This window comes from Megalopta genalis, chromosome 7 (assembly GCF_051020955.1).
Source record: "Megalopta genalis isolate 19385.01 chromosome 7, iyMegGena1_principal, whole genome shotgun sequence".
Lineage (NCBI taxonomy): Eukaryota > Metazoa > Arthropoda > Insecta > Hymenoptera > Halictidae > Megalopta > Megalopta genalis.
Window position 1 is genome coordinate 4,693,679 of NC_135019.1, and position 13,055 is coordinate 4,706,733.

The 13,055-nt window shown below is 38.9% G+C and overlaps 1 protein-coding gene across 4 annotated transcripts in view; it reads right to left on the reverse strand.

The window, feature by feature from the left end:
• Positions 1 to 13,055, reverse strand: part of LOC117229142 (nucleolysin TIAR) — a 1,163,347-nt gene that overhangs the window by 475,672 nt on the left and 674,620 nt on the right. The gene's annotated exons all lie outside the window — the stretch shown is intronic.

A 13,055-nucleotide genomic window follows, 5' to 3' on the forward strand; every position in this document is an offset into this window, starting at 1 on the left:
GTGTGGGTTTTTTGGGAATTTTTGTGCTCGCTGGTCGACGCGTTGACCAAGTGTGGAACGCCCGAGAGATCGGGAATATATTTTCGACTGCGATTGTGTGGCCTTTTCGTTTTTTTTTTTTTTTTTGGTTGGAATGTTCGGTTGAAATGCTCGGCCGATCATTGATTAAATGCGAGAGGGGGTCGAGAGATTGTAAGGTTAAATTATGATTTCGGGTGTCCGCGGATTTTTACGATCGCTTGGCAGTCGACGCGACGATCATTGATTACTCGCGGGAGGGTTGGAAGATTGTGAACCCGTTATTTTCCGGGATTTGGGAGATTTTTCGAGGTTGCCCGTTCGACGTGTCAGGGTTGAACGATGCTAATTAAATCGCAGTTTAGAGTATTCGCGGATTTTTATGATCGCGCTTCGCTTTGGCAGTCGATGCGTCGGGGTTATCGATTAACACCGGATTCATGGAAACCGTCGAAATGACGGATCACAGTAATTTTTTCATTTGCGATCGTTCGTATCGCGAAGAATACACTTTTGCGAGTTATTTGTTCGATTTATGTGTTACTTAGGGCAAACGTTGCGATAACGTACTGTTAAAAATCAGAATAAATGTCTTATTAATAAACTTTGATAAATATATTATATATTCATTAATATATGAATATATATTAATGAACTTTTATAAATTAATATAAAACAACTGTCTTTTTGTGCTCTGTAAATTTAGCGTTCAATTTATATGTTACTTAGGGCAAACGTTGCAATACCACACGGTTAAAATCAGAATATATGTCTTATTAATAAACTTTTATAAATATGTTATATATTCATTAATATATGAATATATATCAATGAACTTTTATAAATTAATATAAAACCGCTATTTTTTGTGCTCCGTAAATTTAGCTTTAAATGCTGCTAGGCTGAAAAATTGTAAACTGTGCGGAATTTTAGGTTCCAGCAGAATTTTTGTAATTTTATAATTCCCTGCATCTTTGATCGTGAATTGTGTGTCGTTTGGAGCATAGATTTGTTGTTTCGAGTTTATAGAATCGATTTGGAAGAATTCTCAGATGCGATGGAAATTTATACAGTTGTACAGCGTGTGTAATTTCTGTATATATACTAAGATTTACTTCAAATAAGCAGAGAGAAGTCGCCTCAAATATTTCCTAAATAAAGAATACCACCGTTTGAAGAAACGCCAAAAATTTCACAATTGAAACAGAACATAATATTGGGTTGGCAACTAAATAATCGCCGATTTGTTCAATGGAATAAAAAATCTTTTTTACTTGGAACGAAGTTTAATCTGTAATGTATTTTCCATTTTGTTCGATGACCTTTTGCCATCTCTCTGACAACTTGAAAATTCCACGCTCGTAGAAAGTCTGATCCTTTTCGGCCAAAAACTGAGTTAAGTGAGATTTTACAGCGTCATCATCGTTAAAAGTTTTACAACGAAGGGAGTTGTCCAGGGATCGAAATAAGTGGTAATCCGATGGCGCGAGATCAGGGCTATATGGCGGGTGTAACATCAATTCCCAATCAATATCCATCAATTTTTGCCGAGTGGACAAAGACGTGTGCGGCCTAGCATTGTCCTGCTGGAAAATGACACCTTTACGATTGACCAATTCTGGTCGCTTTTCCTTGACCGCTGCATTCAATTTGTCCAGTTGCTAACATTCACGGATAATAAAAAATAACATAATAATAATAATAATAATTTTATAATATAACATTTACGGATGTCATAAAAATGGGAGTGAGAGACATCTATAACTGAAATCGGCAATTACTCAGTTGCCAACCCAATATTTCCACTCTTTGCATCAGTCAACGATCTAGCATCAGCAATGCGATAGCAATTGCCTACGTGTCTCTCTTTCTCTCTCTCTCTCTCGTCAAGAAACATGCCAGCAAACCAATTATTAAAAAATCACCGGGCAATCGGAGCTGCTAAAATACAAAGGAGACCGTGGGCTCGGGAACGAGGTCAAGGTTACATGCCCGAACGACCTCTTTCCAAGTTTTGTACTCCGAGCTCACCCCTGTTACATCTGTAACATCGTACAGCACGTAAACCGTACGGATCCACTAAATATAAATACAAAGAACCGCATGCCGGTAGGTTTAAGTGCCGCATTAAATCATGCGAGACGAATCGGACGCTGTTTTTTACGTTCAATCGTCAACTCGCACGCCAGGACAAGCAACGTCGGCTCGATTCCACTCGTCCATCTGCGTTCGCCGACGTTGTGACGCGTTTCGTCGACGGGAATCTTTCCGTTTCGAACGTGACAACCCTTCGAAACCCGTCGCGAAACTTGCACGGTCGCACGAAGCGCCGCTGAAACGCGCGAAAAATGCGCGTGCCACGAAACTTAGTCGCCTGCTCCGAGTAATCTATTAGCATAGTTAGTCAATAATTGCATGTAGGAGATAATATGAGGGTTCTATAGTGAATCAGTTTATCCAAAAACCGTATTTTTCTGGATTCCCGTGTCCCACGCTCTCGTCTCACAAATATCACAAGCTCGAAGCTCGCGAACGTCGAATGCGATTCGAGATGCGTAATTTGTTATGCCAACGATAATAATAATAATAGCGGATACGTGTAACGCGTTTATCATAGCAGGAATAGCAACAATAGCGAAACGAATATTGGCAAGAAAAATGTTGTTGGCAACGAGGACGGTTCGAAAATTGATACGGTACCTATTAGCATACTTAGTCAATAATTGCATCGGTTTATCCAAAAACCATATTTTTCTGGATTCCCGTGTCCCACGCGCTCGTCTCGCAAATATCGCAAGCTTGAAGCTCGCGAACGTCGAATGCGATTCGAGATGCGTAATTTGTTATGCCAACGGTAATAATAATAATAGCGGATACGTGTAACGCGTTTATCATAGCAGGAATAGCGACAATAGCGAAACGAATATTGGCAAGAAAAATGTTGTTGGCCACGAGGACGGTTCGAAAATTGATACGGCGTGTAAAACGAATCGAATTACGTTCGACGCGCGTCATTAACGGCGCAAAGGATTATCGATTGCGAAGGATCATCGATCGCGAACGATTTAATAACCGCGATTCGAAACACTGTCAACACACCGCCTGTGAACTGTTTTTCCGTCTCTGATTGCGATATTGGAGTAATGGGATCTGATTACTCCGTTCGGACAGCCTCTTCATCATTTAAGCTCCGCCTCGGATAGTTTTGCCTAATCTATTTAAGAAGGATAACCGGCGTACATAGATGTATTACCTCGCAGGAACCGCTATAGATTTATCGCTTGTCCCATAAATTCTTCCCTAGCTCGTGCATCTTCCGCCGAAAAACTGTGCTTTCTTTTTGGCAGACGTGTGGAGAGTCGGTGCAGTCGTATTAACTGCCATTACGTATTCAGAATCGAACATTAAACGATACGTCGGATCGCATGTTAGTTGGTCTCGCAAGCAAACCGACAGAATTTTCAATTGGAAAAATTAAATCTTTGTTGTACGGACGGAAAAAAGGCGCGAGATTTCGAGCGATATTTTTATCGGTGTCTTTGGCTGCTCGTTGGATGTTTCACAGATTTTTGATATATATTTATAATATTATTGTATTATATATTTTTATATATATATATATATATATATATATATACAGGGTGTCCCACAATTATTTTAACAGCCGAAAATGAGGGGTAGCTGAGGTCATTTGAAGTAACTTTTTCCTTTGCGAAAATGCAATCCGCGGCTTTGTTTACGAGTTATTAACGAAAAACACTGGCCAATGAGAGGTGACGGTGCGAGAGAGAGGGTCCGCGAGAGAGTCCGCAGCACGAGGCTTTGACAGAAGGTCGGGACGGACTCGAGCCGCGTTCGAAGTATTGAACAAGTCACGAAGCGAGAACTTCACGGATTTTTTTAACTACATAACAGTGATATTTTTAAGAAAAACGCTGTTCACCTTTACTTTAGAACGTCTGAAGAATATTCACTAATTTTTCGGACTCGAAATAATATGTAGTTTAACCGTGACAGTCGTTTTAATTTTCTGGTGTGCATGACACCTTATGTGTACCATATGAAATTTTTATGCAAGGTGTACAGTGAAGATTAACAAAGTTCGTAAATGATATTTTAATTTAAATAATTCCGTGTACGAACAGAATTCAACGAATGATTCGCAAAGCTGATTTAATAATAAATAATCGCGTTAAGGTACGTAAAGGATTTGTTTTTTAGAGAAATATGAAAAATATTATCGATAAGAAACTCACCCATTTAGTTGAGGATGCATTTGCTGACTCGTACGTACTGACCTCGTACAACGAACAGCTGATCCCAGGTCGATGACCGCAACATTCGAGGGATACTGTCGGTGGAACCTCTGGTATGGTTATTTGCGAAGTTCACTTACACTGCACTGTCACCAAACACTGATCAGTTATTTAATCACTGATAATCCGAATCACTTGTGGATATTTAAGAAAGATCACTGAGACTCGTTCGCGGATAATCGTTTATTCGACGCGTTCGTTCGGAAGTCGACGTTTCACTGCCGAAAAATTCAGGCCTTGACTGTGGGTCCTTGTTGTTCTTCGTTCGGCCGTCCGAGGAAATGACACTCGATACCATTTTCTTCGCACGGCCATTAATTACGTTCTAAGAGCGCAGGGTGACAGCGGGTCGGACACAGTTTACGTCTCGGCATATCTTGTTTATTTCATTTGGCGGTACCCTGCGCTTCGAAGAAAATAGTATCGGGTGTTATTTCCTCGGACGGCCGAAAGACGAACGACAAGGACCCACGGTCGAGGCCTCGATTTTTTGGCAGTGAAACGTCGACTTCCGAACGAACGCGTCGAATAAACGATTATCCGCGAACGAGTCTCAGTGATCTTTCTTAAATATCCACAAGTGATTCGGATTATCAGTGATTAATTAAGTGATCAGTGTTTAGTGACAGTGCAGTGAAAGATCAGCTGTACGTTGTACAAGGTCAGTGCCCTTCGACATCATGAATTTCAGCCAGCAAATGCATCCTCAACTAAATGGGTGAGTTTCTTACTGATAATATTTTTCATATCTCTTTAATAAACAAATCCTTTACGTCCCTTATTTATTATTAAATCAGCTTTGCAAATCATTCGTTAATCTTCACTGTACACCTTGCATAAAAATTTCATATGGTACACACGAGGTGTCATGCACACCAGAAAATTAAAACAGCTGTCACGGTTAAACTTCATATTATTTCGGGACCGAAAAATTAGTAAATATTCTTCAGACGTTCTAAAGTAAAGGTGAACAGCGTTTTTCTTCAAAATATCACTGTTATGTAGTTAAAAAAATCCGGAAAGTTCTCGCTTCGTGACTTGTTCAATACTTCGAACGCGGATCGAGTCCGTCCCGACCTTCTGTCAAAGCCTCGTGTTGCGGACTCTCTCGCGGACCCTCTCCCTCGCACCGTCACCTCTCATTGGTCAGTGTTTTTCGTTAATAACTCGTAAACAAAGCCTCAGATTGCAAATTCGCAAAGGAAAAAGTTACTTCAAATGACCTCAGCTACCCCTCATTTTCGGCTGTTAAAGTAATTGTGGGACACCCTGTATATATTACTACTATTAGATATATTACTTGTATATTACTAGATATATAATATCTAGTAATTTATTATTATATATCTATTATTATTATTATATATTATTATTACATTATTATTATATATTACTATTATTATATTATTACTACTCATAAATATATATAAATAAATCTAAATGACTACTATTTAATATTGTGTTGTACTAAATAACATTATTTAATAAACATATAATATTATTATTATATATTATTATGCATTATTATTATTATATTATTATTATTATTATTACATATTATTATTATATTATTATTATATTACTACTACTTATAAATATACACAAATGAATATAAATTATTACTATTTAATATTATGTTGTATTAAATAAAATTATTTAATAAACATATAATATTTTTGAGTATGCGTACACATTAACACATATTAATATAAAACACAATAACAAATAGTAATAATTTATTTAAAGATTACAAATGATAGCTGGAAATTGCGACAGAAAAATGTCAGGATAGAATAACTTTTTCACAACGATCGTCCCATTTTCTTTTTGCGAACGATTATTTAGCGCTATTTACGCGGCGCGCGGAAAGTAATGTTTTTCAATGGGAATCGAGTATGTTTAAACAACGATCGATACATTTCGGTCGGAAACTTTTAGCCTACCAATGTGGGTTTCTACTTCGAAGGGATCTTGTTCGCTTACCGCTATCTGCTGTGCAAACGCCTCGCATTATGTCCTGGAAATATTCACTTCACTTGGCATATACTCTACAGATGTTTGAACTTTCGGCGATTGGCAGCGCTATTTCACGTCTGATGGTTATCGGCTGCTGGTTCAGAGTGGTTATAAATGCGTCGCGACCAAATAAAAGAAAAAAAAAAGAAAAAAAGGGAGAAAAAGAAGAAAAAGACATGTTCTCTCGCGCGGCGGTTTACATACTTTACGAACGAAGCATCGAAATTTCGGGGACGACGACGCAGCAGCAGCAACGACGGCGGCGGCAGCAGCACTGCGAAAGCCGACTTATTTAACAAAATTTCGGTGCGCCGCTCTACGTTCGTTCGCCTGTCCGATTTTCTACGAACGTTAACGAAACCAGCGGAAAATGTATTCTCTGTACCGCGATATCGCTATGCCAATTTTGTAATAATATTTACGATCGGTTTGCATTATGTACGCGATCCGCGCGCGCAAACAACGTTCTACGGAGGTGTTTAATGATTTCGGCGAATGACGAAACCACGGCAAATATAATAATATCGTCGGCGAATCGGCGAAATAATTAAACGAACGAGACGCTCGGCCGAAGCTGGCCGAGCGTAATGTTTGCGCGCGTCGATGGAAATAACGATCTTTACCGGAAACTAGTTAAAACCACGCTTGCCGGCACCTTTTCTTCGGAGTCCAGCTCTATAGACGCGGCCACGTTATCACATTAACTATGTTAATCTGAAAAGTTTAACATACAAAGTCCGGGATCGTTACGCGTCGCCTGAATTATTGATAAAACTTGTGCGACGAGTTTTCTTGATTTTCCGACGATCCGCCCGCGAAGAATCGTGTCAGTCTCTTATCAGGATCCTTATCAAGCCTCGAATAGGATTTCTGAATTTTCGATGAAAATTCACTACGGACCGAACGGTTCCGATTAAACTCGAAAATTACGCAAAGTTCAAGGAGCCACACGCGCGACGAATTTGAAAATTCTATTTTCTTGAAATTTCTCGGTTCGATGGGTTTCTGCTTCCGAGAGTCTTCTGGATGCTCGCAAACAGACGCGCAGAGACGCGTTACAGTGATGTCTCCCTTACTGACGCTCGGATTGTCCACTAATATGGATAATTTGGAAAGAGGAGATACGATTAGTCGAGCCTTGCGGCTCGATTTTATAATTGTGGACAATTGGTAACTGTAAAAACGAGTTGCAAGGCTCGAATAATCGAATCTCCTCTTCCCAAATTGTCCATTTTTGTGCCCAAACTGAGCGTTAGTTAGGGGGAATTTACTGTAAGTGCTGAGAGACTCGCTACGTACAGTAAATTCAGTAAAAATGGACGATTTAGGAAGAGGAGACACGATTAATCGAGTCTTGCGGTCCATTTTTATAGTTGTTGAGCACCGGTAACTATAAAAAGAGCCGCAAGGCTCGATTAATCGTATCTCCTCTTCCCAAATTGTGCATTTCTGTGCCCAAACTGAGCGTCAATTAGGGAGAATTTACTGTAAATGCTGAGAAACTCGCTACGTACAATAAATTCAGTAAAAATGGACGATTTGGGAAGAGGAGATACAATTCATCAAGCCTTATGGTCCATTTTTATAGTTGTTGAGCATCGGAAACTATAAAAAAAGCCGCAAGGCTCGATTAATCGTATCTCCTCTTCCCAAATTGTGCATTTCTGTGCCCAAACTGAGCGACAATTAGGGAGAATTTACTGTAAATGCTGAGAAACTCGCTACGTACAATAAATTCAGTAAAAATGGACGATTTGGGAAGAGGAGATACAATTCATCAAGCCTTATGATCCATTTTTATAGTTGTTGAGCATCGGAAACTATAAAAAAAGCCGCAAGGCTCGATTAATCGCATCTCCACTTCTCAAATTGTCCATTTTTGTGCGCAACCTGTGCGTCAGTTAGGGAGACATTATTGTATTTCGCGTCGCGACGAGTATACTCGTCGCACGTAAAAAGTAGCGACCATTGGCTATTTAAATTGTAATTTTAGCGAAAACAAAAACGTAATCTCAAATTTCAAGATATTTAGAACATTTCGTGGTCAATTCTACGCGAAGGATATTTTTGTTCATTGTTATAGAATTATTACGATTAATTGTTATTATATAAATAATTGTTATTATTTCTATAACAATGAACAAAAATATCCTTCGCGTAGAATTGACCTCGAAATATTCTAAATATCTTGAAATTTAGATTAGATTAGAAAAGAATTAGATTAACTTTTGCAAATACTCGATTACTGTACAGTAATGTCTCTCTAATTGACGCCCAGATTGACCACAAAAACGGACAATTTTGGAACAGGAGATACGATTATTCCGGCTTTGCGCCGTGTTTTTATAATCGTTGACAACCTGTAACTATAAAAACGAGTCGCAAGGCTCGAACTCGCAAGGCTCCTCTTCCCAAATTGTCCATTTTTGTGGTCAATCTGAGCGTCAATCAGAGAGACATTACTGTATTTGTTATTTACAATACCACGCTTTTCCGACGTCGCCGTCTACGTCGGTGCATTAAAGTATGCATATTTCATACGCGTCGAGGTACGCGAATATCTTCTTTTTTTTTTGATTTCGAAAACAAAGCTTTATAGAAAAAAAGAAGAAGAGAGAAAAAAAGGAAAGTTTAATCCACCTTTACGATTTAACTTCGCGTTTGTTCCACACGGATCGATGAAATAAAGCTCCAGCATTCCCTTTCGTTAACTGCACATGATGCGTATGTTACGAATGAACAAACACATTGCGCCCCGTATTTGTGTAAATACATTATCACGTATACGCACGCCTATTAGGTATTACACGGTAGGTAAGCTTCACGAATTTATATTGAAAACCATCAGCGTTAAGAGCAGTTGCATTAGTGCATAATATTCATACACGTGAAAATGTTATCAAAATATTCGAACATTTACTGCGTATGCAACATTAAACAATGATTACGGTACACTCGGAAACAGAATGTCAGCGATTCCTATGAACCATCGATTTTTCAATTACGAAAACGAATTTCACTGTTCGCGGATTATCGCCGTGGAATAGCTGCATAATGCTAAATTCTTCAAGCGTTTCTTTGGCATATTTTTTCTGTGCGTCATTGTGGGCTATATTTTGCGAGATTTATAAGCAATTATTGCTCGCTGTTGCTCGCGCGATAACCAAGACACGTGTGAAATAATTATGCGATAGAAAAATACACGGTTAATTTCGATAAATTATTTAAAACTTAAATAAATAATAAAATCATTTCCTTTTGATCTTAGACCTAGGAAATATATTTACTTTTGTAATAACACTAAATACATGAAAATACTATTATGATACCAACACGTTTGTAAATTTGTCTAACATTAAAACTATTCGACAGTTCGATACGGTTCATTTTATACTATTTACGTTATAATTGTTAAATTAATAATTTTCTTCCACGTGTATTTCTACGCGTTCATTGTTGCAGCATATAAATACCTTATCGTTAAAAACTTTTATCTTCACTCGAACAAAATGAATTATCTATAGAATGAATTATTGTGTAAAAGAAAAATAGTGTAAAAAGAAAAATTGCATAATTGTACATAAATCATTATAGTTAGATCAATCGAAACCGTGTGCGCGTTTCATCAACGTAATCAACAGAAACTAATTTTTTTTAGAAAAATATCTCCAAATCCACGTAAATAATAATTATAACAAAATTATACCAGACTAGGCCAGCCGCGTTATTATCAACCCATCGCGCTCGAAGTCATTTTAACTGTAAATCTAAAATCATTTTTCTCACTTATAGTACTTTCATTTTACAAGACAAAGCGTATTTTACGCGTACGAAATTGAGTCTCGCGACTCATGCAACGATTACGCTTTCAGTAATGTTTAAAATCTAAACTTGAGATTTTTATAAAAAATGATTATTTATTTATTATTATCTTAATTTTTTTTATAAATATTATATTATAATAAATATAAATATTATATATAATATAACATTTTTTTATAAAAAATTTAGATAATAATAAATAAATAATCATTTTTTATAAATCTAAAGTTTAGATCTAAATTTTTTTAATGAAAAATTTAGATAAATTATTTTAATAAAAAATTTAGATAATATAAAAATGATCTTAGAACAATTATTCACTAATAATTATTATTATTATTAGTGATATAACAATTTAGATAAATTTAGATAAATCTTTTTAGTAAAAAATTCAGATAATATAAAAATGATCTTAGAACAATTATTCACTAATCAATATTATTATCAGTGATATAACAATTTAGATAAATTTAGATAAATCTTTTTAGTAAAAAATTTAGATAATATAAAAATGATCTTAAAACAATTATTCACTAATAATTATTATTATTAGTGATACAACAATTTTCGTGGTGCCTCAGAGTCACCGATCGAGCGCAAAGGGTTAAAGAGACGCGCTGTCCGAGTGTTACGACGATTATGGTTCCGCAGTTGGTGCTGCGAAACGCGCGGGGCGAGGTGATCGTTACAGTGGTCCGGTCAACTTGAGCGCCACGTCTGACCCAGTACCGTCCGTATCCACTTATCCGCGTTATCCATTACGTGGCGCCGCACTCTGGCGGCGGATCGAACTACAGTGATTGCAATGCTACTCCCCGGTCGAAGACTGCAAGGACCCCAGCCCCGTTTTCGGTAACATTGATGCAGGGCAAGAGAAGGAGCCGTTGGAAGATGTTTCCGCGACGCTCGAAGCGCCGTCGCGCGGCATTCCGGTCACGCGTGCCTCTCAAACGTTCTAATTCGATTTTTTCGCCGCTTTTGTGATACTTGAGTCGCGTTAAACGGGACAAACGCGTCCAGGTAAAAACGGCAGAACGTCAGCGACGGCGCAATTAACGCTCCTTACAAGACGTAAATCGAAGAAGCGCGAATCAATGGACTCTCGCGCGCTTTTATTTCAGATTTAATTAATTCCCCCGTTACGAATTTCTTCGATTCTATTTTCACGAACGCGAACCGCTGAAATTCCGGGGAAACGACGTCGGCGACTTCGCGCATTTGTTTCGGTTAAAATTACATTTACTCACAATTGATCCTGCGAATTCGATAATTAATGTTCGAATTAAATTGAACATCGAGGCGACGAACGCTCGGCGCATGAAAAACCGTTTCGATGATTTTTCCTTTTTCCAACGAAGTATTCGAGAGTCCTATTTTCATTCGTAGGACGATACAGGGTGTCCCAAAAATGTCTCGCGATCCGAGAGTGGAAGGTTCCCGAGGTAATTTGAAGTGAATTTGTGCTTGGCAAAAATGCAATCCACGGCTTTGTTCACAAGTTATTAACGAAAAAGAGTGGACCAATGAGAGGAGAGATATGCTGGCGCAAGGCGGCCCGAGCCAACGAGCGGAACCGGACTTGGCGCGCTCATTGGCTCGGCCGCCAAGCGCTAGGCGAGCTCGCCTCTCATTGGTCGGTGTTTTTCGTTAATTTAGAGTTAATTCAGAGTGTCCCAAAAATGTCTCGCGATCCGAAAATGGGAGATTCCCGAGGTAATTTCAAGTAACTTTGTCCTTGGCGAAAATGCAATCCACGGCTTTGTTCACGAGTTATTAACGAAAAAGAGTGGACCAATGAGAGGTGAGTTATGCTGGCGCAAGACGGGCCGAGCCAACGAGCGTGACCGAGCTTCGCGCGCTCAATGGCTCGGCCGCCAAGCGCTGAGCGAGCTCGCCTCTCATTGGTCGGTGTTTTTCGTTAATAATTCGCGAACGAAGCCACGAGTTGCATTTTCGCTGAGGAAAAAGTTACTTCGAACGATCTCAGGAACTTCTCGTTTCCGGTTTGCGAGACATATTTGGGACACCCTGTATATCGTGAAATGTTCGGTTGGATCCGTGAACGGGCGTCGGCGCGCTGTGTATTAGCCGAAAATCGAGATCGTTTAATCGGTAGTACGTTCATTACGACGTCTCAATCGTTGCAATGCAATTTAATCGTTCGCTGATCCGATTAACGAGGCTCGTATTTCTGATGTGTTAAGAACGATCGGTTTTCACATTTCGCATCCGTGGTATCGTGCTTAATAATTTTAATTCTCCGTATACCGATGTTTAAACGGGATATTGCCGGACGCATGAATATACAATGGGCGCGCGTGGGCGGGGCGCGTGCATCCAGTCTTCCATGTCGCTATTAATTTTAACGGCAAGCAGAGACAATATAGATTAAACGCGACCGGCTTTTGTATTATATGTAATTTCATAATAACGAAATCAAATGAAAACACGGGGCGCGGGCATGTTATTATACGATTAAATAAAAGGTAAATATCTCGCGCGCGCGCGCTCGCGCCCGATAATTCCAACGTGACTAGCAGTTAATTGTAAGAAGCATAAAGTGAGGGGCGCACCTGCGGTGTCCGGAACACATGTCCGTTTCGTAATTTGTGCGCCGATTATATACCTTTGCTAAATTTTAATTAATGCCGATTTTTCATTTCGACCGCTCGATACACGATCCCGCGAAAACTGGAAACGGTGTGTAATTTTCCTGGCGCAGAAGTTTCATGGAAATCACGAAAATCGCCGCGGAAAATTATCCACGATAAAACCGTGTGGCATTCGTTTTCACTTATTTTAGTTTATACTAAATGCAATAACGAGAGTTTACCGGCTCGCGAGAATTTGCGATCGGTTCGACCGCTAATTAGCGAGCCGCCT